Source organism: Leptonychotes weddellii, chromosome 2 (genome assembly GCF_054177405.1).
Source record: "Leptonychotes weddellii isolate Sample4059 chromosome 2, ASM5417740v2, whole genome shotgun sequence".
Classification (NCBI taxonomy): domain Eukaryota; kingdom Metazoa; phylum Chordata; class Mammalia; order Carnivora; family Phocidae; genus Leptonychotes; species Leptonychotes weddellii.
Genome location: NC_138370.1, coordinates 52,685,385 through 52,712,896, shown reverse-complemented (window position 1 = coordinate 52,712,896; position 27,512 = coordinate 52,685,385). Strand labels below are relative to the sequence as shown.

Sequence of the window (27,512 nt, the reverse complement as noted above, 5' to 3'; positions counted from 1 at the left end):
AGACGCTAAGCTGACTGAGGCACCTAGGCACCCCAACACTATTATTTTATATTCTTATCTAATTACTCCAATATCTGGAGTTTCTGAAGTCTATGCCTTCAGTCTTTTGTTTCTACTGCTTCTTTAGGTATTTTGTGATATTTTACTGTACACTCATGTGTTTTGAGAATTTATCTGTGGGAATTGTTTAAGACCTTGCCTGAGAGTGAGTTTGTCCTAAGAAGATTATATTTATTTATACCAGGTATTTGTACCTAAGATTATATTTATTTATACCAGCTCAAGACCAATTTAAAGTAAATTTTCAACTTGAGGCTTTGGGGACCTGCTGGTGAATTCTGGCCACAAACCCAGGTGATTCCTAATTTATGGTTCTTAATTATCAGGGTATTTTTTTTTTCCTTTTACCCAGACAAGACAGGCATGTTTTCTTGCGATATATTTCTGTCCTTAGTTTTGTTTTGGAATGCCTTTATACTAAAAGCATTACTCTTTGCATTGCCCACTTTAGTTATGTGTTTCGATTAGCTTTCCTGCCCTGGGAAATCTGCCGATTTTGTTTTCTTAGCTCCCCAAATACAGAATGTCCTGGAGGATAGTATGCACACTGTTAGTGACACAGCATGTTACCCAGGAGAGGAGTTTGCCCATAATAGAGGGATCTTACTTCTGTGATAGTCTGTGAATTACTTGATTTTAACTGAGAAGGTGTTTGGTCCTGGTTCACAATGAGGCAGATGGGATATGGAAGAGAGTGTCCTTGTATAGCTAAGTAGTTCTGAGGATATTAGGATAAATCAAACCGTAATTCAAAACATACACTATGAGCTGCTTCTACATATCTTTTCAATACTAACTTCCATTCTTAATATAGTAATATTTCTTGTGACTCTTGTTTCCCAACTTGGTTTGTTAAAATGTAGTTTAGTCAGCCAAAACCAAGCATTTTCTTTCTTAAAATAATTTATAAAATCATTTCACCCACCATGAGTCACACTTGAAAAAATACACAGGAAAAAAATGTTAATTTAATAGCAGTTTCAGTATGAATATTGTTACCATAATTTATTTTTAATTATAAACTTGTACATAATTAAAAATACAATCAAAACTGACTGAAAAAACTCCAAGTTTTGGTGAATGCCCTCAGGTTAGAAGCCATCTTCAGTACTAGCTTACCTCTCAGGACCCCTGATTTTATCTCATTTTTGTCTTCTTACATTTCCTTCCTTTTTGTAGGCATAAAAATAAATTCAAAGTATTTAAAAAATGTTTATCACAAGCAGCACTTAAATAAAGAAAGAAGCAAGAAAATAAAAGGCAAATGCTAGAGGCAAATATCTGTTTCAAAGAGGAATTTAACTACCCAAAGGAGAGAAATGATGAAGTGCCAAAGGAAAATCTGTTTGGTCATTACTATGAATATATCTGTGAAATATCAAAGAGCAGTGTTCTGTAATCTGTCCTATTTCACAGTGGAGGAATATTCCTCATGAGTGGCAATGACCTGCTTCTGGTAGCATTCTTTTTTCCACTCTAAGGACTCACATAGTTTGTCCATCAGTGACCTTCTATCTTGGGCCTGAGGCACAGCTCTGAGAGCCTACAAAGCTTGTGGTCCTTCTACCACTCTGTCATTTTTTTCTCCTGTTAGCCCTGTACCATTGGGTCTACCAAGGAAGAAGGACGGTGGGGGTGGGGGTGGAGGTGGAGATGCTAATAGAGAGGAGAAAACAAGTCCCATGCAAGTTTAAACCTCTGTACTATATTTATTATTTGACCATAATGTTCCTTCCTACACCCCTCCCCTTCCCACTCCATATTCTCTTTGAACTCTAGTTCCAGGGATTACTCTCTTATCTAAATCTCAATTTAAGTTCATTTTAGCAGTTCTAACCCAGCCAGAGGAACACATGCTGTTTTTAAATTATTTTTATTTCTTTTTAAAGTAATTTCTACACCCAATGTGGGGCTTGAACTCATGACCCTGAGATCAAGAGTGGGATGCTCTATTGACTGAGACAGCCAGGCGCCCCTAATACATGCTGTTTTTAAAAACTAACACATTGTTGTTTATGCTTCCTTGTGAGGTCCTATAATTTTTGTAGTTGCAATTATCTATGCTGAAATAGGAAACGAATATAGAGGTATTTGTACCGATTTACATTCCTTGCCTATTTTTCAGTTTTATTTACATGGGATGTGTAATGTTTAATAAATAAATGAGCCAAATATATAGTTAATTTTAAAAGATTCTGTCAATTTTAGGTCTTTTGGTGACAAGGTTTTCAGGCACCCCAATTCTCTGTATTGCTAGATTTAGAGGTCCCCACTGTTTTTCTCGAATAACAGTATTGATCTCCTCAATGAATTGACTCCCTCAGATGTGGTTTTTTTTTTTTTTTTAATTTTTTTTTTTAAAGATTTTATTTATTTATTTGAGAGAGAGAGAATGAGAGAGAGCACATGAGAGGGGGGAGGGCCACCCACGCGCCCCTCAGATGTGGTTTTGATGAACACCTTAACACGTTTATAAGGAACCTAGCAGTTGGCAAATAATAGAGATGTAATTCCTGAAAACACTGACTCAGAGAATTTAACGTGGTAGTTAGTTGGCAATTTGTTGGGACTTAGAAGGGCCCTCGATAAATCTAGTCCTGTGGGAGCCTCACTATTTTTCTGAAGAAGCCTCCCCATTAGGAACAAAAATGCCCGGAAATGAGTTGGGAGCCCCAAGGACGTGGAACTGTCTAATGGCAAACAGTGGGCTAAGATGCAGAGATTTGATCCCAGCTGGCCCTTTTGGGCATAGTCTCGTGCAGGAAAGTTGAAACTAGTTTACCTTGACTTCTTCACTTGTAACAGAGACTTGTTGCAAGGAGCAAACCAAAGAATAGATTAAAAGGACTTTGGAAAGGCAAAAAGTGCCACAGACATGTAAAATAACACCAAACTCGTTAGAAATGTTCATGGGTTCCCTTGAGACTATTTTTTCCCCTTGGTTTTATTGTCCTTGTGACTATTTAAACCAGCGCCGGTGCCTGAGGAATTCAAACAGCGCAAGGGTGACTTTGGGCACTCACCCAGGGAAGCAGCTCCTCATCAGTTGCCTGAAGTGCTTCAAATCCTTCTGGCAGTTCTGTTGCCTTTCCTGGCTAACTGGGAGTGTTAGACCAAATAAGTTTTAAGAGTTAATTTCTTTTCTTTTTTTAGAAAGAGAGAGAGTGCGCATGTGCAAGAGCAAGATAGAATGGGGGGAGGGGCAGGGGGAAAGAATCTCCAGCATATTCCCTGCTGAGCACAGAGCCCATGCCCCAGCTGGATCTCATGACCTTGAGATCATGACCTGAGCTGAAATCAAGGGTTGAACTCTCAACTGACTGAGTCACTCAGGCATCCCTAAGAATTAATTTCTAAAAATGGTAAGAACAAAGTCATGATTACTATTTATTCCACAAACAGAATAGTTTCATTTTAATGTCCTTTGTTCTTGACTCCTTTCTCAGGATCATCCAAGAAGGTCCTCAAATGAACGCCCTGTAACGAGAGCATTTCCAGGGCACTTCCCAGAAGGTGCTCTGCTATTACAGTTGTCACTCAAAGATTCTAGATGTTGGTTAAAAAGGAGTTCCCGGAAAAACTGTGGTTTGCACAGCAAAAACATTCAACTTGCCAATAGTCTTGTTTTTATTTAGTTACTGTGTACACAGATACAGAAAGAGGTAGAAAGAACATGGTGCTGAGGAAGGGGATGCCTTCCCAATAGTGAGGAAATTGCCAATAATTCACAAAGGTGGAGCCTTAAAAAGTTGAAAAGGTCACGTTCCCAGCTGTGACAACAGTAAGCATTTGTTTTATACAGAAGTTATGCTCAGTGTTATCTGCTATAGATTATCTGTATAAATCATTTTGACCCGTTACTTCTTAAATAAAATTATCTGCTTTACAGTTGCTTCCTATCCATATGTCATCAATATTTATGGACTTTTCTTAAGTTAAAGGTGTAGTGTAGTTTTAATATACTATTTTTGAAACTAGAATTTTTGCTTGTGACATTTTGATGGAATATACGGATTGTAAGGCAAAGTCAAAAGTTTTATGAAGCCAGATTTTAGGAATAGGAGAATTCAACTCTTCTGTGGATAAAATAGAAATAGAGGCTTTCCAAAGCTTCTGTAGTTATTAAGGTATGAAATTATTAATTCAACTATGAGTTAAGTTTAAACTCATAAAAGTAAGCACGACTCAAACATTAAAAATTATTATGTCTGGTAAACGTCACTTACTGTGAAACAGTATCCCTACCATATGATGCATTTAGAAAGAGGTCTTTATTAATTTAGAAGGTTCTGGGTATTTTTTTTGTCTAATAGCCTTTTTTTTTAAAAAAAGTGTCTAATATGCAGATTTGATTATCTTAATACCAAGAGAAGAACTGAAAAAGAAGAAAACAGAACTGTAGCTATTCTATAGTAATCATTTTCTCTGGATGTGGGTCTGTAAATTGTTTCTAATACATCATGAATGAAAATGAAACAGGTATCACAAATGATACTTGATCAGTGTTTCCCACAATAGTGCACAATAAAGGCAAGTGATAAGCACATTTTCCTTTCTCGAGGTAGCAAGGTTTTGCCTCAATTGCTTCTTTTAGAAATAACTAATAGAAATTGGGGAAATTGGGTATTCTCTTCAAATGTTGTAAGAGTAAACAAAGTAATGTCCTGTTGTCCATTTTCTCTTTGTATGCCAATTAAGCTGCTCCCCAGAATTTACTGTGAATAATATTCTTCCTGCATAGAATTCTAACCAGGTGCCACATTCTTAAGCATGCTCTGACACATTTGAAAATGCTTTCTGATCTGTCAAGGCTTTGAGTTGGTTTAATAAGGATTATTGGTTAAATGCTCATTTTTATGTTTGTTTCTTATCTATGAGAGATCATTCACATGTTATTCATTAAACCACAAGTGAAAATAATGTGATTTCTGGTATGATTAATTTTTTTTTTCACATGCTATATTTTATGCCTTTAAAGAGTATAAATCAAGTGATAGGCTTCAAACGTTTCCTTTGATTTTTTTTTCTCTCTCATCTTTTTATATCTTAAGGCTTCCTTTCAAGCATAATATGAGTAGGTTAAAAATTGGGCCATGTATTAATAACATAATGAAGTAATAGTATTGATAATAAAGTAATGTTATTGTTGTTATTATAGCTCCTTGTTTCCATTGTGTTCTCAAATCTTCTGCCTTTTATAAGTAGTTTCTGTCACAAAGTTTACAATATGTACTTGTGTATATGAATGTAGATATATGTGTCTGAGAAAGAAATGAAGAGAATGCTAGTAGCTTTTAAATACCTGTTCTCTGATCTAGATCAGTGAGACCTCTTTATAAGTCTGAGATAAAAAATGGGAGGAAAAAAATCCATTACGGTGTCTTATCGGGGTCATTATTTATCTGTTGAAAATGAGGGATTATTTAGATCACAGCATCTATCTTGTCCTCCATCTTCCTTCTCCTGAGAATTTACTCAGTTTACTTTGTCCTCAGCAAACCTTGTACGTGCAACTTGAAGTAAATCTGCTTGACGAAAATTACCAGAAGGGAGAAATTGGGATTACTGATTATATACTACCATCCAAACCTAAATCTAACAGAAGGGATTGTCTCTGCTGGTTTTATTTGCTCCAGGTCGGTTTGTGGGGGCAGGCCAAATAGAAATGAAATATTTATTGCTGATAAAAATAAAGCATTTATCTGAAAAACAGAGGCAAATGGAAGACTAACAGAAGCATTGTATTTCAAATGACTGCATTATCAGACCAAGTTACACTGCCCCACGCTGTGATCAGCAAGAAGATAAGGTCTCCACCATCTGTTCTCAGGAGGTCCTGAGTTTAAATCTCAATGGGAGACTGCTGCAGAATGCCAGGGGAAAAGGAAAGGTAATTTGTAAGTTTTGCTTTCTTTATGCCAAAGCAATAATGATTCTTGCATACATTTGTTTATAAAAAGGATAGCATTCTACCCATACACTAATTTTAAACAAATTAATATTTAATAAAAAATTGAGATCCATTTTAGCTTACCCTATATGTTTTAATCGTAGCTTACACATAAGAAAAGGTGTCAACAATTATACCTACACCGTTTAGTTTGTCTCACCATTAATGCTTTTGGATACCAGCGTTGTTTAAATTCGACTTGGATGATGAAATTTTAAAGTATTTAAAAATCCCATCAAATGAAATCCTGTAATTCTTCCTAATGTCTGGCAATGTAATAAGTTAAAAGACCACAGTTAGGTTGAAGTTACTTTAGTATTAAAACAAAACAAAGTTACTCTTAGATGGATGTTTGTATGTTTGGAAATAACCTGATGTATGTTGACATTTGGTGCTCTCTAGACTGGATTGAAATGTAGCTATAGTGACCTGCAACAGTTGTTATAAGTTCTCAAGAGGAGAGAGGTCATATATCAAGTTTTTGTATCATGTCTCTTTTAATTTCCTATAATTTCTCCTAGTCTCTTGTTTCTATCTCCTGGTCTCAGCATTTATGTCTCAAAACATCTTCAATACTGACAGCATCTATAGAAAATAAAACATTTTTTTTCACAAAATAAATGTCCTCAAAATACAAAAGCTGCTGCTCTATTTCCTCTCCTTTCGTGGCTCACTCCACCCACGTATGCCTCTCTCTTACCTCCATACTACTAGTAGCCATCTTATAATGAATAAAAGGATTATGTCCAGACAATCACATTGGATCTTTTTTTTAAGATTTTATTTATTTAGGGCACCTGGGTGGCTCAGATGGTTAAGCGTCTGCCTTCAGCTCAGGTCATGATTCCAGGGTCCTGGGATCGAGTCCCGCATCGGACTCCCTGCTCAGCAGGGAGCCTGCTTCTCCCTCTGCCTCTCTCTCTCTCTCTGTCTGTCATGAATAAATAAATAAAATCTTTTAAAAAAAAAAGATTTTATTTATTTATTTGTCAGAGAGAGGGAAGGCACAAGCACAGGCAGAGGGAGAAGCAGGCTTCCCGCTGAGCAGGGAGCGCATTGCAAGACTCAATCCCAGGACCCTGGGATCATGACCTGAGCTGAAGGCAGACGCTTAACCGACTGAGCCACCCAGGCGCCCCTCACATTGGATCTTTTAAAGGAAGTATTTGTTGTCTGTACAATCCAACACATAATTCAGCCCCCTACATAAGGACTCTAAAGGAAAGTTTCGATCCTTCCTCTCTTCTGGGCACTGCAGCCAAAACAACCTTGATAGCTCTATAGTATGCTACATCTTCTTGGTCAAAGCCTTCCTTTCTCATTGCCCACAAACGTGGACATTCAAAGCCCTTCACATCTCTTCCAAGCTTATTTCTAACTACATATACTATACTACTGCCAACCACCCATCATACGGTAACAAGTCATGCCTTTTCCTGCCTTTGTGTTTTTGTTCAAATTTGTTCTTCCTAGAACATTCTTGGGACCTTTCTAACAGTTCTGTTAATTGATTTTGTAACAATTTTTCAAGGTGTAGGCCAAATACGACTTCATTCATGAATACTTTTCAGATACCACCAATGGGAAATACCTTCTCCCTTCACAGTATTTTGCAACTATTATTTAGCAATTACCTTATTTCAGTGATATTAAACTATAATAACCAATTACATTAGGCAGGAGTTATTCATCTTAACAAATTGCTTTATCCCTATTATCTTGCATACTCTCTTATAGGTAGAAAGTATTCAATAATTACTGAACCAAATTTGCTAAAGATCAAATAGATGTTGTTTATGTAAATCTAAGTGCTAAAGGTACATAGAGCAGTCCTGGTTTTCTTGTCCTGGTTTTCACTCACACATTAATATAGCAAATATTTATCAAATGCCTATCTGCTGCTTTGTAAAGCACTATAGATATAAAAATTAACAAAACAGACTTGGTTCTTGCTCTCATAGACCACCACTTTCTGGATTTGGGGGCTTTATGGGATTTCAGTTCTTTATCTGTTAGGTTATATAATCTCATAGGTTTCTTCCAATTTTAAAATTATGAAGACTCATAAGCAAAAGACACTTTGTAAGATTAAATATCTTTATTTAAAAGAGATGAACTGGGGCACATGGTTGGCTCAGTCTGGTTAAGACTCTTGATCTCAGCTCAGGTCATGATCTCAGGGTCATGAGTTTAAGCTCTGTATTGGGCCCCATGCCTAACTTAAAAAAAAAAAAAGACATAAACAATTATGCATTATATATTTATACATAAAATACATATACATGTTTTTCTTCATAGGTAGTATATCATAAAAACATGACAGTCATAAAAAGTTGGATTTTGGGGGGGTAGAAAACAAATTGTCACTTGATAATTAAGTATGGTAGTCAAAGACATTATCAAATATATCCTCTGTCTTTTTTAGATTTTGGGTGAAAATATTGTCCTTCCTCCTTTTAGGAATTAAGAACCAGGATGATGTCAGAAGATTTAAGAATTTGTATATTGTATATACTTTTTGTCAGATGTGTGTAATCTTTCTACATGTCAACTTCATCACTATATTAAAGTTCCTCTCTTACTAATATGTATTTTACAAGTAGCACTGGGAATGTTTCCAATAGAAAATACGGTGATGTTCAAGATATAGTGGGGTCTGGTTGAATTAGTTCTTAAGTCACTTATTTTAAGTAGAAATTATGTATGCTACCAAGTCTGCAATCAGAGGAAACGTTGTAAATTTTCTTCAGACACCCGTTCACGGAAGATACCTCTACCGTGAACCCATGAAAATGGTTAGAAATAGCCCAGCAGCTATGAGATTTTCTTTCACCTGTTAAATGTTGTGTAATATAATGACAGTTAATCCTTTTAAATCCTTTAAAGCACTTCAAAATACAAAGACACAGTATTTTTCCAGCTATGTACTAATGCTGATTATCCCTGTTGTTTAAAAACCTTTAGAAAACTCCACTATATTAGAAATGAATAAAAATATTCTGTATTCTTTGAACAAGGAAAGATGTAGAAGTAAAGTCCAGAAATGTGATTTCCTGATTATTCGATTGAGGGATGTCTTTTCAGAGATCTATGTTTGCTTTTGATCGGATAATCTGGATACAGCATATTCTCAGCGGAGGTGAGGTAAAGAGGGTAGAATAGAAAAGTAGAAAGGGTCAAGTGGAAGAATTACTGAAAATCAAAATAAGATCAAGATACTAATTACATTGTTATCACTTAAATAGAACCCTTATTCTACCATGAGAAATTATCAGACTGAGTTTACAAAGTGATTATATGTGTATACGGACGTGAAACTGCTGTCTAGGCTCATTATCCCATCATGATTCAGTTAAATCATCCTCTCAGAGGAGAGTGATTTGTTATATTTGTGAACAGGTTGCAGCTTCATCTACTCAGAGACCAATTATGTAAAGCAGCATGAAAAGAGCCAGGTGCCAATGCTGGCAGAGAGAGAGAGAGAAAGAAAGAGAGAAAGAGAACAAATCTGTCACATGTTACAAAAGCAATACTGATTTGATTTTGAACAAGGAAGTTTTTTTTTTTCTTAAGTGAAATAACTTAATAACTCCCTGTATGAATGAGTGTCTATGGTTTAACAGCCATCTGAGTACCTGGTAGTGATTCTATTAGAGCAGGTAGGAGGGATGAAACTTACCTCCATATATTTCCATGGTATTTTGCTTTAGGATATGCTGCTGGAACTCATTTCAAAGAGTAGATGACCCTTAAAAGACAGACTACCTGTTAAAATTTGAAAAATACTGACAGAGCAATTTGCAACCACAAGAATCCTGGCTGCAGGTATTCTCCTTCCTTTGGTTAGAACATTGCCTGTCAGAGCTACTATGTACATGCAGATGTATCTGTGAAGTACAGATTTGCTTATTGAATTAACTAGTCATCTCCCGGAAATGTTAGAGAGAAGGTTCCTAGAGAAATGGGGGACAAATCTGATTAATTTTGAAGAGAGTGAAATGATCAGAGAAGGTGCTGGGGACAGCAAGTTTGTAGGAGCGAGGGACAGCATGAGTGAATGTGACTTGAAGAGAGTAAAGGTGCCTGGAGGGGGAAACAGAACCACCTGTTTCTCCAACAATGAGTGGGTCTACCCACAATTTAAAAAAATGCCTTTCTCCATCCAATACTTCTTGGTAAAAGCCTGTTATACCAAAGCTTAGAAGTTTTGGTGGGTGATGAATTTCTTTGATAGCTTAATGAAAATGCCCACAAGCCCAAAGATGAGTTGAAGAAAAGCTATTATCTCTTAAGCCTAGAAATGACTTAGATGATGGTAAACAAGTTAAAAATGCAAATCCATTTAGACTATTGAACTTTAACCCAACTTTTGTTTTTTATATGGCAAATCTTGCCTTCAGGAAGTGAAAACATTAATGATCATCAAAGCCACTGTATTTGTTGTAAGCATTGGGAAATGATGAGGTCTCTTTGTTTCAAAATAAGTATTTTTTCTTCCGTATATGTTTGAGATTCAAATTCTCTGCTAAATATATTGATTTAGTAGAATCAACTTCACTGGATTTGGGTCAATCAGATACAAGCATGTTGGATATTTAAAATTTTGAGGGAACCATTTTGATTGAGCTCATCTTGGCTTTACAGTGCTACTATATATAATAATGAATTTCTTAGGTTTGGGAAAAATTGAGTTTCTAATGGACATTTCCTTGCAAAATGATGATTTCAAGTCTCTCTGATGGTAGGTAGTTTCTTTTGGCATTTGGGATTGCGATACAGCTAAAAAGGAGAGTAAATTATCAGCTATACCTCTCTGAATATGTAAGTTGCCGGAAAGGTCTTCAGTGTAGTTTGCATTAACTGAATGTTTTCTGTTATACTTGATGTTGACTAGCTCCTTAATGTCTTATGTGAAGTTAAGCTTTGCTAGTAAGCAATTAGTAAAAGTTCCTTTACTGTACAGATGTTTACACATAATTTAGATTATAGCCTACATTCATGTTTAATTTGTATCTCTTTGAATGAATCAAAATTCCTATCAATATTTGGCTTAGATTTAGATAAATTTTCCTAACCTCCATTGTCTTTACATTTGTGTCTGCTTTTCCAAGGAGCTTATCCTAGTCTCCTGGTTTAGCTATTTCCACATAATTTGGGATAAAGATCTATTAGAGATATAGGAGAAGAAATCTACAGAATTGAGAATTTCTATGGTAACAGAATATTTCTCAGTTTTTATAAGCCAGATTAGTCAGATACGAATTATTAAAATAGTCCTTTTAATCTGTCTGCAAGGTTAGTTGGAGAGGAAATCAAGCTGCAAACCTTTGAGGTTTTCAATACCTCTTAATTCAGTATTACTTATAAATTTGATTACTAGGCTGCCTACCTTTTTAGCTAGATTTAAATAAAATCAGGCAAATCTGATCCCTCTGGCAACACATAATCATCCTTTCATGTTTCATTACTAACCTTTAAGTCCTTCAATTTGGCTTTATCCTATCATTGGTTTAGACAATTTGCCTTCATTTTCTTTCAAGTCTCTTTATCTTTCCATTAAATTCCATTTCAAATAATTAAATTTTAGTTACTTTATATTTGCCAGTCTTCAGTCTACCAGTTTGTTAATATGTGGACCATTCCTTTGAATTCTATCCACAGTAGAAAACTATTCTAAATGCGGGGCGGGGGGGGGGCGGGGAAGAAATAAATACCTGTCAGAAATATTTTGTGTCAATGACAACAGAGCAAAAGACTCATGCTCCTGTAGAATATTTTTTAAAGTGACTGTGAGTGTTAAAGTATTTTTTCAAAGTATTTTACATTTCTGTAAACTGCTAACTTTTCTTTTGCACATTCATGTGTGAGAAGGAACCTAACGTACAAAGGAAAAAGGAGGAGGGAAAACCTTATAGGCACAAATATCTTTCCTGACTCTGTCTGTCTGATCCACTGAATTGGTTTATGTCTCCTGAAGTACATTCAAAGCCCCTACACAGCTTGGCTCAGATTTCTAGCTGGATTCTGTGATGCGCACAAATGTTGAAATTTAACCCTTTTTTTTCTTTGTAAATATAGAAAATGATAATGGGCTTTATTAATAAATGAAAGATTTTACTATGCCTTTCACACACTTTTAGGATTGATAAGGCAGTATGTCATATGTCAATGTTGTTTATCTCCTCAAGTAAAATTTACACATCCGAAAGTGACATTTTCTTATCATTCCCTGAATGAAGAGGATTTCTTTCCTAATATCATGATTCCTTTTCCCTATAAGAATTAATTGCATGAACAGCCTGTGAGAGACTTTATTACTTATTACACACGAATGGAATTAAAAAAGACATAAATGACAGGATTTTATATCAGGAATAAAAGACAATTTCCATCTAGGAAAACAACAATTTGAAAAATCCTAGTTATCAAAGAACCCAGAATCTAATCAGCCACGAACTAAACATACCAATGTCTATAAATTCAGTAACTAAATCTATCTAGAAAGCATGTAGTATTTAAAATGACATTATCTTATATTAAAATATTATGTTAAAATAACATTCTTGATGACATCCAGGATCTTTCAGCACACCATGATTTCATAAAGATGTGGACTGTAGCTCACTTTCTTATTCAGCCTCATCTGTAAGCTGCCTTCTGAACAAAATGGGGTAACTGAGCTCCATTATAAGCTCATTTCTCATAATTATTTATATCTATAATATGGGAGAACACATCTTCCCAATATCTTAATTTCCACAATTTATTTCTAACCTCCTCTCCAACTTTTCACTTTTCTTTTCCAGAGCAGCAAAAATGTCTAGTATTGGGATATGTATATATGTATGTATGTGATTACACACACACATGCACACACATGCACACACACACACAGAGCACTCTAAAATGTTTCTACTCAATGTTTTTTGGGAGTATATATTTCTTACCCATTTTTTTAATAGATACCTAAAACTTTCACAAAAGACGAAAGCTGATCTAAGAACTTACTATTTACTGCACACTAGAATCCACCTCGTAATGAAAGTAACTTTCAGTTCATTTAAATGAGACAATTCCTTTACTCAGTCTGGAGAGGATATACTATCATGGAAGGCAGCCAACTGATTCTGCCAGAGAATTCTATCTCCACAGTCATTGGAAATTTCTCTAGAGATAGTACTATCCCTCACTAATGGTGAGGACAATGATGACCCTGCTTAAAAAAATGTTATCAATGATTGGTCAGATTTGGAATATATCAAGCTGTTTACAAATTGTTCTACTAATATATCTTCCATGAGTATAATTGGGAAGGAAGTTACGCAGGCTAATAGAAGTTTCCAGGATTTCCCTGTTCTCTTTGTTTTGCATTTACCTCCATATTTATTTTTCTTTCGTTGTTCGACACCTGCTTAGGTTTCTTTTTAAGCTTATTTTTAAATCCTGTTAAAAATATTAGGTTGTTACATTTGCTTCTAATACCCATTTTTCACTTGTCTATATCAGAATTAAACAAATTATGCTTCACTATATTTGTGAAGTTCTTTTATATTCTATTATCAACCTAAGAATCATCCTTCTATCTTCTGCAGTTTAAGATGGTTTATATTCCTTAATTTACACATTCTGCCCCTTTCTAATCCCAAATAACTATACTTTTTAAAAAAAATTGCTCACAACATAACTACCCATCCTTTATTTTTATCACTTTAATATCAATAATTTGTATTTCTGGAACATGTAATAGGTATAATGCTAAGTGCTTTGCATTGTTTCACTCAATCTTAGCAACAACCCTTTCATTTGGGTACCATTTTAAAGATGAGGAAATTGAGGCACACAGCAAAATTAATCCACCCCACATTTTCAGTTACTCTCCAGTTCACCTATTCATTGGCTCGACTTATGCCAAAGCTCTCTTTTAAACAACGACCCTTAACCTCTGCAGCTGTCTGTTTTCCTTTGCTGGCTCCCCTCTATCTTTTTCCTGCACTGGCTTTTCCTGACATGACTCTGTAGTTCGGCTAAGTTCCTTCCCAATCGCCTTTCCATTTCAATTGTGAGTTCTTTCTCACCTCATAAATCCCTAGGCATTATCTGAGAGTCAGCAGTAAATCTGGGAGTACACAAGGCCCTGTTTACAGGTGTGTTCTTTGATGGCAAGGTAACTAGGAGCTGGGAAATTGGTCATAATGAGTGTTTCTGTCAGTAGAGGGCAGGAAAGCATACTCCGTCTGTCATGTGGACTAGAGTCGATTGTAACTGTTTAGACTTCTTAGTAACTTGATATTTGATTCACCTTCTTGGGAAGCCAGAGTTTTATTCCCTTGAAAATGTTTGTTATATATGTCTTCTTTGTTGTTTAGTAAAGGGTGGGAATAGGGTGAAGAGAGGGGAAGTACGTTCCTTTTGTTGTCTTTCCCTTCCTCCAAACCTGGTGTGAAATTCCACTTGGCATACTTTCTAAAATTTGGCCCGAGTAGCACACACAATGATACACAGTGTATACAGGAAGCAAAATTCAACAGAGTACCTTTGGCTACCACCCATGCTTATACAAAAGAGGAAATGGGCCATTATCCCACTCTCTACTTGCTGAACTTTGGCTACCATTGCTGTGAGGACAATATTTATTCTCATCTCACTTCATCGAAACTACTGTATTGTTTTCAAGGCGCAGTATGAAGCAGCAGGAAGAAAACTCAAGCAAAACAAAACCTTACCTACCACAGCCAAACAGCTAAAAAGTCTAAAAGAAGAATAACTTTACAAAATTAGGTACACTTAAATGTTTGTGGTATTTGGATATAAGGTAGTTTTTAAGATGACAGTTGATCAACCGCTAAGATTTACTTCCTTGAGGGCATTTAAACTTCCTCAAATCATAGAATTTGTAAGTGGGAAGGACATTAGGAGTTGTCTGATTTAGAGACAATTTATTGATTTTACAGATGTTCAGAATACAAGTGTACAGAAATTCAGAATCAAAGAGAATAAATCCATTGCCCCTTGTTAAACAGCTAGTTAGGGAGACAATCAAGTTGTGGATGAGGACCCCTGGATTTTCTGACTAACATGTACTACATGCTTACATATTGCTCATCACAGTAGGTGATAGAAAGTCTGAGTAGCTATAGATTTGATTACAGTCAACTTTTGCTTTTCCACATGTAACATACTCTATTTATAAATTTTCTACCACAAAAACGCAATCTTCTGCCAGTTTTCTTTACAATGGAGCACACATCATGTCACCTCCCACTTTATTTATAGTGATATTATTCCATTGTAACTAAATACTATCATTATATGCCTTCAACAGAAATACAAAGGGATTTTATTCTGTCTGGAGGAAATTGGGGAAGCCCTCATAGAGGGCTTTTAGCTTAGGATTCAAGAAGAGAGGAAGTTTACTGGAATGAGAAAGAGGGAAACATTGACTGAGTCAGTAGTCTGTGTGCTTAGCACCAAGGACAATGCCTGGCCCATTATAGGTGTTAATTGGAAAAAGGCAGGGTTGTAAAAATTTACCTCACTGGAGGGAGGGAGAAATGAAGGAAAGAAGGGGGATAGATAGAGAGATAAAAGCAGATGAGAGGGAGAGAAAGGGAAGGGGAGGAAAGGAAAGGGGAAGAAAAAAGGAGGGAGGAGTAAAAAGAAGAAGGAGGAAGAGGAGGACGAAGAAGGAAAGGAGAACTTAATTTTAACAGAATCACTCAGTGAGAAATTTGTTTCATTTGTTAGTATATTTCTGCATTATGAAACATTTAATGAGTCATTTAAGTGAGACATGATAGGCCCTTTGAGGCTAGAAGGAACTGGCGTAACAATATATTAAAAGTAGGTGTAATTACACTGCATTAAAAAAGGAGAAAAAAAATAGTATAAGCAAAACAGAGCCTTAGAGGCATCTGATTTTTAATTTATACGATGGAATCAGTGCCAGAAATGAGCAATGACAAAAAATCGTATTTGAGAGACATCTCATTTCTGCTTATTAATACAACAATATTATAAAATGAAGCACTCTAACACTGCCATCAAATCAGTGTTATTTAAATTCCCATTTAGCCAAAAAAGACTGAATGAATCATTTTGAGTCACAAATGTAGCTCACATCTAGGATCAGGATGCAGAAACCCTTATTCACATACTTAATGCTCATTTTGTGGAGTCAGAGCTGTACCATCTCACTTCCTGGTGGCCTGGGAAGAGCAAACAGTTGTTTTTATGGGTTTGCACAATGTGACCCAGTGGAGAGAACTTTTGAGATCCGTCAGAATGGATTCTAATAGAAGCTTTTTAAATTTAAAACAGTGTAATCCTGTACAAATAACTTTCTCTGTAAGTCTTCATTTATTTATCCATAAAATGGAGATTATAATGCTTATAGGTTTCTTTTTTGAGAATTAAATCAGAATAGATACATAAAGCATCTAACACAACACCTGGTATACACAGGCTACGTTTAACTGTAAGTCCCCTTTCCTCTTGCCTGCCTAATCTAAGACCTGATATTTTCTTTTGCCCCTCAGGGAGGGAAAAAAACAAAAAACAAAAAACAAACAAAAAACAATTCAAAAGACAGGAAATTGAGTTATCTAGTAAATTTGGGCTGGAGAAATATACTTCATTATTTAAGGTAATTTAATTTTTTCCTAGTGCTAGAAAAATCACTGCCTAATATACAATTAACTTGATGCTGAATAAATCCTTAGATTATTTCTCCAGACAATTCTGAAATCATTAGACACTGATGCAGTCTTCTTTGCGAATGAGATATCTTGTCCCTGGATTAATGAACCTAATCAGTGTAAGCAACTAGAAGGTGGAGGGAAAACAAATAAAAGTAAAAAGACAAAGTAAATGATAACCCCAATGCCCTATCTTACCTCCCTTTCTAAATAAAAAATATTCTAAATATATAGGCCTATGTTGGCTTATTGTTCATTCTTTGTAAAATCTTGATCATGAAGCACTAAAAATAGATTCAGGTCCTATTTATGTAGTTTCCCTTTTAAATGGACATTTCAAAAATTAAATAAATAAATAAATAAATGGACATTTCACAAAATTTTGACTCCTCCCTTATCTCTTCTCCCCAGTAAAACAAGAGAAAAAACGGAGCCAACTCCGCTAATATTTTCCTAAGATTTATTTTATTTCTCACTATTAATTCAGCCTAGATGAATTAAATGAATCATCAAGAGGTTAATGTAGCACAAGGACACCCTCAATCTCAGAACACTCTCCCAACACTGTTAACAAAGGAGAATAAGTGTCTTCATGGAGGGTGACATTTTAGCTGTCTTGAGGTGTTTTTATTCTAAATTCAATTATCTCTAGGACAGAAAGAGAGTATTAAATTTCTCTCTACCGCAGACCTTGTAATGCTAGATGTTTTATTGATAATGTTTTAGAGTTTCTGGTTAGTTACCATTTTAAGAGGAACTAAACTCAAAATATGGCTGTCCATTGGATCAAATTTCCCTGTAAAAATCAAACCTCTCTTTTTATTTATGTACAAGTTATAATTAAAAATCAATTATGGTAACAATATTCATACTGAAACTGCTATTAAATTAACATTTTTTTCCTGTGTATTTTTTCAAGTGTGACTCATGGTGGGTGAAATGATTTTGTAAATTATTTTAAGAAAGAAAATGCTTGGTTTTGGCTGACTAAACTACATTTTAACAAACCAAGTTGGGAAACTAGTCACAAGAAATATTACTATATTAAGAATGGAAGTTAGTATTGAAAAGATATGTAGAAGCAGCTCATAGTGTATGTTTTGAATTACGGTTTGATTTATCCTAATATCCTCAGAACTACTTAGCTATACAAGGACACCCTCTTCCATATCCCATCTGCCTCATTGTGAACCAGGACCAAACACCTTCTCAGTTAAAATCAAGTAATTCACAGACTATCACAGAAGTAAGATCCCTCTATTATGGGCAAACTCCTCTCCTGGGTAACATGATGTCTGTGTCACTAACAGTGTGCATACTATCCTCCAGGACATTCTGTATTTGGGGAGCTCCCTTACCTAGAGCTGCATTGTTCTGGATTATGCAAAAAACAGTGCTACGCTAGGAGCAAAAGCAAAGTATAGGTACCTTTTTTTTTTTTAAATTTGGTACTTGCTATTTCAAAAAGAAATCAAAATTTCTTCTTTAGAAACTTAAAAACTTTAATGGATATACTTATAACTTGTTTCTGGTTTAGTGTTAATAATTACTATTTCTAGCTCTTTAACCCACCCTTCCCCTGCCCTTGAATGCCAGAGAAATGCTTATCCTGTTATTTCAACCTCAAGTTCTTACCTATTGAGAATGTCCCACCTTTTTGTGCAAACCCCATTGGATTCCCTTCCTATGGCCTTCTTGCCTCCCTTTATTGCCCCCTCTTTTTTTGGATTTACACTGTATTGTAACTAATTAAAATAGAAGGATTTAATTGTATTAGATACTAATTGATTTGTATTATACAAACATTGCTGGAGTAACACTTTCCTTCAAGATTAGACAGTTTGGAACATTTCTCAATAAAACTTAATTGTCTAAATGTCAGATTTTAGCTTCTGTGCATCCTTTTTATCTAATGTGAAAGATATCATGCATGTTTTCTGACTTGTGTCTGGTCCTCTGAATAAAACCATGTTTGACTCTGCACTTTAATTAATGGAGTTCATTTTCCGGCCAGGTCTCTATTGGCAGCACAGGATGGATCAGAGCCAAATTTCTGAGGTTGGTCGCTCACTGAGTAGCCTAAACACACATGCACACACATACTCAAGGCATCAGCAATGGAAGTTTAAGGTGGTCCTTCTGGAACAGCTTCATTGCAAAGGGAAATTTCTTCTCTCCTCCTCTCCAAAACTGCCTCTTTAAATTATATTTAGGCATAAAAACTTTCTTATTTTGTCTTGAGCTTCCATGGCCAATCACGAGATACTGACCACTCTCGGTGTATCTTCTCTCACTTTTCCAGATATTTAAAAGTAAATAATTCTGGACTGTAAATTAATTTAAAGCCATCTACAATGGGGAACATGGGAAGTATAGGATGGCGGTAAAGACTACAGTCTCTGGAATGGACAAGATTGGATCGTGGCTCAACCATCTATAACTTTATGACTAGGACTATATCTCAACCTCTGTCAATCTCAGTTTTCTTATTTAGAAAATGGGGAAATTTTAGTACCCACTTAATGGTGCTGTTGTACAGATTAAATGAGATCTAGTATAGTGTCTAAATGGTTGCTATTACTATCATTTAAATTATTAGACTTTTCTCCACAGTGAAGACTAAGGCTATAATTAAGTGTGATCTGTTTTAACTTGGTTAAAATTGATCAACAGTCTCATCTGACTTGGGGATATTTTAGCTTCCAGAAGCTCTGAAATATTTATAGCAGCAAAAGGAAATTCTATCCAGGCTTTATAATACATGGAAGCACAGCTCAATATGTCTCTGACAGACACCATACCCTGGAATTCTTTTTTATTTAAGTTCCAAAAAGACTATGTTCTGTCTAGGAATAAAAATATTTAAATATTATTTTTACAAGGTGAAACATTTTCTCTTTAAGCTGAAAAAGAAAGTATTGGAAAGATTACAAATAAATGCAGGGCTTTAATAGATAACATTGTTTTGAATTAGAACCCAAAGATACTACAGGTCCTTGGGGGAAAATGTCTTATGTAACCTTATGGAATAATGTTTCTGTAGCAACATAGGCAAACAAGCAAACTTGCAGCTCTAAAAGCTGCCAAAGACACTGAATTTCGGTAACATGTTTGCACAGAAGATTGGGGCTTGCAAGAGTTCAATATAGGCTGGTGCATAAAACTTTGAAATTGAAACAATCTACCAACAGGTAAAAGTATTAAAATATATATGGAGACTTCTGAGATAGACAATTTTATTGATTTCTCTTCCCTAGGGAACACTCAAACATGATCAGATGGAACTAAATGCTTTGGAAATTGCTTTCTCTTAAGGCAAAGATCTGAGACTTATTCTTCCTTATTTATACTCAGCCTGTATGTAAAAATACCTCTATCTCTGAAGTGTCTAATTTGAGGTTTTGGAATAGCAAAAATATCATATCACTTGATTATAAAATGATAAAAATAACTTGTTCTATTTTAAGAACATGCGGTAGGACAAAAATAGAAGGACCTGACTGTAAGTTTATCTTAGATTTCAGTATTTAAGCATTTTCAAAATGTAACAAAAAGTTATTTAGAAATCTTAAGCAACAGAATTTTCTACTAATATACTTCTTTTTTCCCTGCTTTCTTACCTGTCAGCCAGGGTTCTAAAACATAAGTACAATCAAGAAAAGAGGTATATTAAAATTGTATTCAAATTACGGGACTACTAGGAATTCCAAATTCTATCTTCCATAACTTCACTTCAGTCTCTCTCTCTTCTTTTCTAAGATATATTTATTTATTTGAGAGAGACAGAGAGAGAGAGCAGAGGGGAGAGGCAGAGGGAGAGGGAGAGAGAGTCTTAGACTTCGTGCTGAGTATGGAGACTGACACCGGGTTTGATTTCATGACCCTGAGATCATGACCTGAGCCAAAGTCAAGTCAGGCACTTAACTGACAGTGCCACCCAGGTGTCTCCAATTCAATACCTCTAATATCTAAATAGCACATCGATACATAAACTGTTAACTCAGGGATGTTCATTTACAAAAAGCAATAAAAAATAAAACAAATAAAGCACTAGGTTTTATCAAAAATAAATAAATACAAAGTCAAGACTTTCAACCTAAAGGGAAATGGCTTGTACTTAAAATAAAAACTTACTGATCAATAAAACATACTTTCATGAATTACTGCTGCTACTACTTAACATTTTTTATTCTAGTAAATGAGATTTTTAAGCAATGTATATTTTTTTCTTAAGTAATAAGACATAGAGGTAGCTGTCAAATCATTCATACCACTAATCTAGGTCACTGATAACCTCTAATAAAACAGTAACAATTCAAGACCATAGGCTAAAAGAAATGGCATTTAACATTTGCTAAAGCTTGACATTTTGCCATAGATACTAAGATAAAAAAGTACTTTTAAATTAATTGCTTTTCTTTCCAATAGCATCAGGAAATTGTACTCTGTGGTATCACCTCCATTTGGGCTTTAGGCTTCCAAGCCCATTAATTAAAAAAAGAAAAAAGAAAGAGAACTCAAGTTTTCCTGTTGCAGTGATGATCAGTCCTAAACAATATTAGATAAAGTCTAATTTTAAAAAATGGTTTTGTGATTGGAGGTGGGAAGAGTGGACATAACTGGTACAAAAGATTTTTCAAGTGTCAGAGTCTGTGATACCTCTCATTTGCTTCATGCCTGACCTGGGTCTGCTTCATGAATGGTTTGTTATCACTGGCTGTGTCCACAGGATAAACTCAGTGTGTTCAAGTTATCTGGGGCCAAATATACATGAGGACTTTATTTCCGGGGCCAAATATGTTCTAGGATTTTATCTGCTGGCTTAAATCATTGGTGGGTTTTGACTACTTGAGGAGAAAAAAATAAAGAAATGAATTCAATATGCTTTTGCACAGCATTCTTTTTTTTTTTTTTTTTTTTATGGGATCTACATTTATTTGGATCCTGTTTTGTTAACAGATCTTCCTGGACCAAAATGTAACCATTGATCTCAGAACAAAAATATCCTCTTGAAAACTCTAGAGGAGTTAGGGAAGTTAGTGAAAATTGCCTGAAGAATAAGTGCTGTCTTCTCTATGTCAACCATACAAGTCCTCTTGACAAGTCTTTTTGCAACACACACACACACACACATACACACACACACACTAATATGAACATACACAAGCACATGCACTTTCAAATCTGTAGGGATGAGTAGCCATGTGAATCTGTCTGTTCTCTGTTCTATAGATCACAAAAAAATGTCTGCTTTCTTATAAAGAAAGAAAAGTTAGGATTGCTATTATTCCTTTTCTTTTTTTTTTTAATTCATTTGACAGAGAGCAAGCACACAAGCAGGGGGAGTGGCAGAGGGAGAGGGACAAGCAGGCTCCTTACCAAGCAGGGAGCAGGGAGGCTGACTTCGGGCTCGATCCCAGGACCCTGGGAGCACAACCCGAAGGCAGACTCTAAACCGACTGAGCCACCCAGGTGCCCCAGTTTGCTATTATTCTTTAAAAGGCCTATAAATTATATAGGTTAGATAACAGAATGAATTAAGGAAGAAGTATACTTGACACTCTTTCAATAATTTAACCAAATGTAGTATGAGATGCCAGAGCCTAGAATCGTATGGTGTGGATTCATGATCAGTTAGTATTTATTGCATGCCTACCAAATTATGTAGCATTATTACGAATTATTTTTCTCCAGGTTGTAGTTCCTAAAGACCCTTAAAAGTTTAATAAACAATTACAAAAAATAAACTAAATAATATTCACTCAAAAAATTTTAATTAGGGCGCCTGGGTGGCTCAGTTGGTTAAGCGGCTGCCTTCGGCTCAGGTCATGATCCTGGAGTCCCTGGATCGAGTCCCGCATCGGGCTCCCTGCTCAGCGGGGAGTCTGCTTCTCCCTCTGACCCTCCCCCCTCTCATGTGCTCTCTCTCATTCTCTCTCTCTCTCAAATAAATAAATAAAATCTTTAAAAAAAAAAAATTTTTAATTAGCGATGAGTCTTGAGAAAACCTTTTGCCAGAAAAATTTCAGTTAATTTAGAATTGAAATCCCTTATACTTTTTCAAAAATTGCAAATGTTTTTAAATCAATTTCTAAATCTTTTTTTCACGTACAAATAAAAAAGTCAGTTTTGAAAATGTGTTTCTGTTACTCCAAAACTTCCTCTGTCAGTGTCTTTGTGTCTCTCTCTGTCTCTCTTTTCACATACACAAACCTACTTACAATGAATTAGTCATTTTCTATAACAAGGTGAGAAGCTCCTGGCTTAAAATTGGCCAGTTTTGGAGCAATCATTAGGATCTGTTCTTCTAATAGATAGTCAGTTTTTATTAACAGAAAAACAATGCATTTCTACCATAATCTAAAAAATTTCATAAATTGTGAAGATGAATTCGAATCTACTATTAGATATTCATATTACTTAGACAGAAAGCTTTTTCTTAGGAAGAACTTAGCCATGTATGTAGAAGTTGAGTACAGTAATTTGAAGAGGCCCCCGCTTTTCAAAATGGATTAAATGAAACAAAAACAGAGAGAAAACAACAACTTACCGTGTTGAAAATTCTTGTGCTTTTTTCTTACATAGAAGAAAATAGGCCTGGGGCGCCTGGGTGGCACAGTCGTTAAGCGTCTGCTTTCGGCTCAGGTCATGATTCCAGGGTCCTGGGATCAAGCCCCGCATTGGGCTCTCTGCTCCACGGGAAGCCTGCTTCTCCCTCTCCCACTCCCCCTGCTGGTGTTCCCTCTCTCGCTGTGTCTCTCTCTGTCAAATAAATAAAAAAAATTAATTAATTAAAAAAAAGAAATTAGGTTTTTCTGTGTTTATTAAATTAAAACAAAATTGCTTTTCTTGTATCAGGATACTAAGTTACAACAAACTTTGAGACACTATTTTTTTAAATATACACACAGAAAAAAATGCTGTATTGATATACATATGAATATAATATGTGATACAATTAATATTATAAATGTTGGTATGCATATTGATATAATCATGGCCAATATGATGAGAAAAATTCCTACTTCTTCAAAATGTCAGAGGAGATTTCCAATCTTTTCTTACCAACCTATTAAGAGCAAGGCATTATTCAGTATACTTGCAGCAGACTTACATGATGCCAATAGACATATGGAATACATGCAACAAATGATTATCTAAGTGTCTAGAAAATGTAGGCTTAAAGTGCCTTGCTTGGAGGAGAATTCTGGAAACAGTGTCACCTTCTTAGCTCTCAGTTAATAGCATCTATCTCTCCTAACCTAACCAATGACTTGTCCTCAAGGGCTTTGGATAATTAGGAGCCATTGGAGTCTCTGAGAGAACCCCAGAAAGGAAAAAAAATGAAGCCAGACCTTCTCTCTGTGACCTGGTGGGAGCCTGGGTTCCATTGATGGGAGCAGAAGGATGAGAGCAGAAGGGTAAATCCTGGGAGAAGCTACACCTGTGTGAGTCTCAGGAATTTAAGACAGAGGCTGATGTTGGTCATTCCCAAGTATGTCAGGACTTCCAAGAAGACCATATGGAGCTACAAGGAAAGGCCAAATGTGTTTATGTATTTTAAATATTTTAAAATCATAATAATTATATTAATGAAATTATCAAGATAACTATATAGTTCCTACTCAAGAGTCTCTTAGATAATGCTATAATAATCTTGTCTTAGTTTTTTTGTGCCTTACCTAATCTTGACACTTGGCCAGATTAGGGTTTGCTCTTTAATATTAGTGTTCATCTTCATAGTTCAGTTTAGAGTTTTAAAAATGTTATAAGAATTAAAGTGGTGCAGACCAATATTAGGCAACAATCTCAAAAAACACTACACTTTGGAGATGTCAGTGCATTTGTCTGATGCCTTATTTTCTGAGCCAAAAAAATGAAGGTAATATCACAGGCTATTCAATGGCATATTTTTGTTTGTTCATTTTTAACCTTCTTGTTTATCCTCTTTGAATTTAGGGAGGCTGAGTCTCATTATCTCTTTGAGCTGTGAAGTTCCACAAGCTTATCTCCTCACTTCATCTCTAATTTTCATTTACTCATGTGGTCTCTAATGTTTGACATGATTAAGTTTGCTATGGCTTGATAAAGAGTTGATAATTTGTGTAGAACACAATTTTGACTCTAAAACATTTAATTTTTTTATGTTTCCAATTGAACTCTGAAAATCATGTAGGCCCCTAATTGAGTTTTTTGTGTTAACATGGTGCCCTTCAAATGAAACATTTTGATCATGATTTTTCTTAATATGAAAAATTACACATATATTCTTTTTCTTATCTAAAATATATTATACCAAGAATATTATTATACTTTAACATTCTAACTGGATTCATTTTCTTTGTTATAAACTTTTATCTTTTAATTCAAAGGACATTTTTTTTTCCCCCTTAAATCATTTCTTGCCCTGTGAGCTGCCATGGTGGTTAGGTTGGCAAGAGCCATTCCAGATATGGATGTGGTTAAAGCCTGTTTTTCTTTCTCTTTCTTTCCCACATGCACACAGCCACGTACAGCCACAAACAACACACACACCACTTACTGTGCACACACACACACCATACATCACATACACATGCACTGAGAAACATTATTAATCTGTAGCAATCCAGGGGAATTCTAGGTGGAAGAGTCCTTGGACTGCCCACAGGAAAGTGCATTTTTCGTTAAAGAACATTTGTGCCAAGATATCTGTGACTGCTAAGATGTGCACCACGGTCATATAGGGGAAAAAATGCTCTTTTGCCAGAGCTCAGTTAGCAAATTAGTACTATAATTATTATCAGTAATCATATAATATCCAGCAACAATAGAGACATCATTTTTCTCTCTTACATTGTCAGAACAGTGTGTAATTGCATACGGCTCTGTGAATTACTCTTTACTATCAACTTTGATCATCCCCAAACCACAAGTTAAATAATTCAAGATTATAAGCTCATGTAATATGATATGTAAAAATTAATATATTACTTATTTTTAAATATTCCTGACACAGAGGCTGATGTAAACGAGCTTTTTTACTGTTCTGCCAACTGTCTGAAGACTCTGGCCAATGTTTGAAAGCTCTTTCAACTCAGAACTCCCTCAGATGTTCTTTTATGATAAGGAAAAAAGGAGAAAGCAGAACAGCTTTGTGTTCTGTGGTAATGAAGGAAGGTCAGAAACCACAGCATATAGATTTTTGGAAATGAGTCAGAACTTTTTAAAGAGAAAAGATAAAGATTATTAGCAACATGGACCTTGCAGTCCCATGTGACCATTCCTAAGGCTAAATTGAAACCTTTGTGGAACAAATAACATGTTGACCCTCAAAATAACCTCATTGTGACTATGAACAATAATGGAGTAGCTAGGTAGAGGTGACAAGGGATTCAGTTTTAAATTACAGCAGCAACATCAGACTCACACAGCAAACTCTAAACAGGGTTTTGTCCATATTTTATCTTTTTTGTATAGTATGTTTTTTGTATAAGAGGATTGTAAATACTCTATTTTTTACTGCAATATTGCTATAGTAATCATATCAGTTACCATCTAAACTGAGATGCTTTCAAGAGTGACAGGGGTAAGACTATTCTAGAGCAATAGGAATAAACTGGGACTAACTGGGGGAAACAAGGATTCATGGTCCCTGTAAGTACCACATGGTACTTGTGGTAGAGAAAAGATTTTATTATCACAGGATATGAATTAGTATATACCTTAGAGACCCTCACTAGTAGCGTCTAATTTTTTGAGGCAATCTAAAAATAAACCAGTTCAACTGAGATTTGTAGCCAGGAGGAAAAATGACTGAGTTTTACCCAAATTTTAATCACAACATTTCAAAAGTTGTGTTCAATAGACAATAAAAATATGGTCTAGTAAATATCAGAAATGAAGTCTCGTGTATGAATTGCAAATATGGTATGAAACGTTGGTCTAAATATAGGTCTATTAGTGAAATATTCCTAGGATGTGGTTTTTGTTTTAAGTACCAGCAGAACATTGTGGAAATTTCTATCAGATATAGGGATCATCACACAGAAATTCCATTATGTTTCTATTTTGTGGAAGGATGTTTATAATTAACATCTCGCCCAAAGACTGAAGTTAGTTACAACTAAAAATGCTGAAAAATTCTTTAAGAAAAAATAAGTCTGTGTTGAAGATAGTATTACAATATACATAAACACAAAGGATTGGGCTAAATTTAGTAATTTCTCCCAGTTACCCAGCTTAATTTTTAAGGCCGTTTTTATGTAAAAATGTTGTATTTCACTAAAATGTAAAATTTTTCCCAAAGTTAGCTTATTTGATCTGGGACAACTAGTAAATCACACATTTGAGTTTTAATTAAATAAATGAACTTAAAAAGGTGAACCAGTTGTAGGTAGTGGCACAATCTGACTCTATTTGGATATTCCAAATCCAAAATCCATCTATAGGTTTCATGTAGGAGGAACACTGACATCACATAGAGGAGTCCTAACTTGGTGGAACTAGTCCTGAACAACTGCCAGTTCATGGTTAAGCCTTTCTAGACTTCAGTTTTCCTAACGTATAGAAATGAGTACTGAATTAGGTTGTACAAATGGGTCCTTTCCAGCTCTGACACCAGATACTTGTGTCCTAGTGATTCAAACCACCGAAACCATGTTGCTGTTTTTTGGCCATTAATCTTTAGAAGATTATCCACTTGGTATTGTAAGTATTTATGTATCAGAGAATGGCTTTCACTGAGATGTGTCAAAAATTAACTGTATTTAAATGAGTAGTGGTAGGAAAGATTTTGGTTTGGATTTGGTTTTGGTTTGGATGGTCCC

At 35.3% G+C, this 27,512-nt stretch overlaps 1 long non-coding RNA gene across 1 annotated transcript; it reads right to left on the bottom strand.

Moving 5' to 3' along the window:
* Positions 1 to 8,092: 8,092 nt before the first annotated feature.
* LOC145720307 (uncharacterized) lies at positions 8,093 to 23,414 on the bottom strand. The gene is made up of 3 exons (XR_014143224.1): positions 23,255 to 23,414; positions 9,690 to 9,758; positions 8,093 to 8,225 (listed from the first exon to the last, which is right to left on the bottom strand). It is a non-coding gene; the product is annotated as an uncharacterized LOC145720307 (long non-coding RNA).
* Positions 23,415 to 27,512: the final 4,098 nt, after the last annotated feature.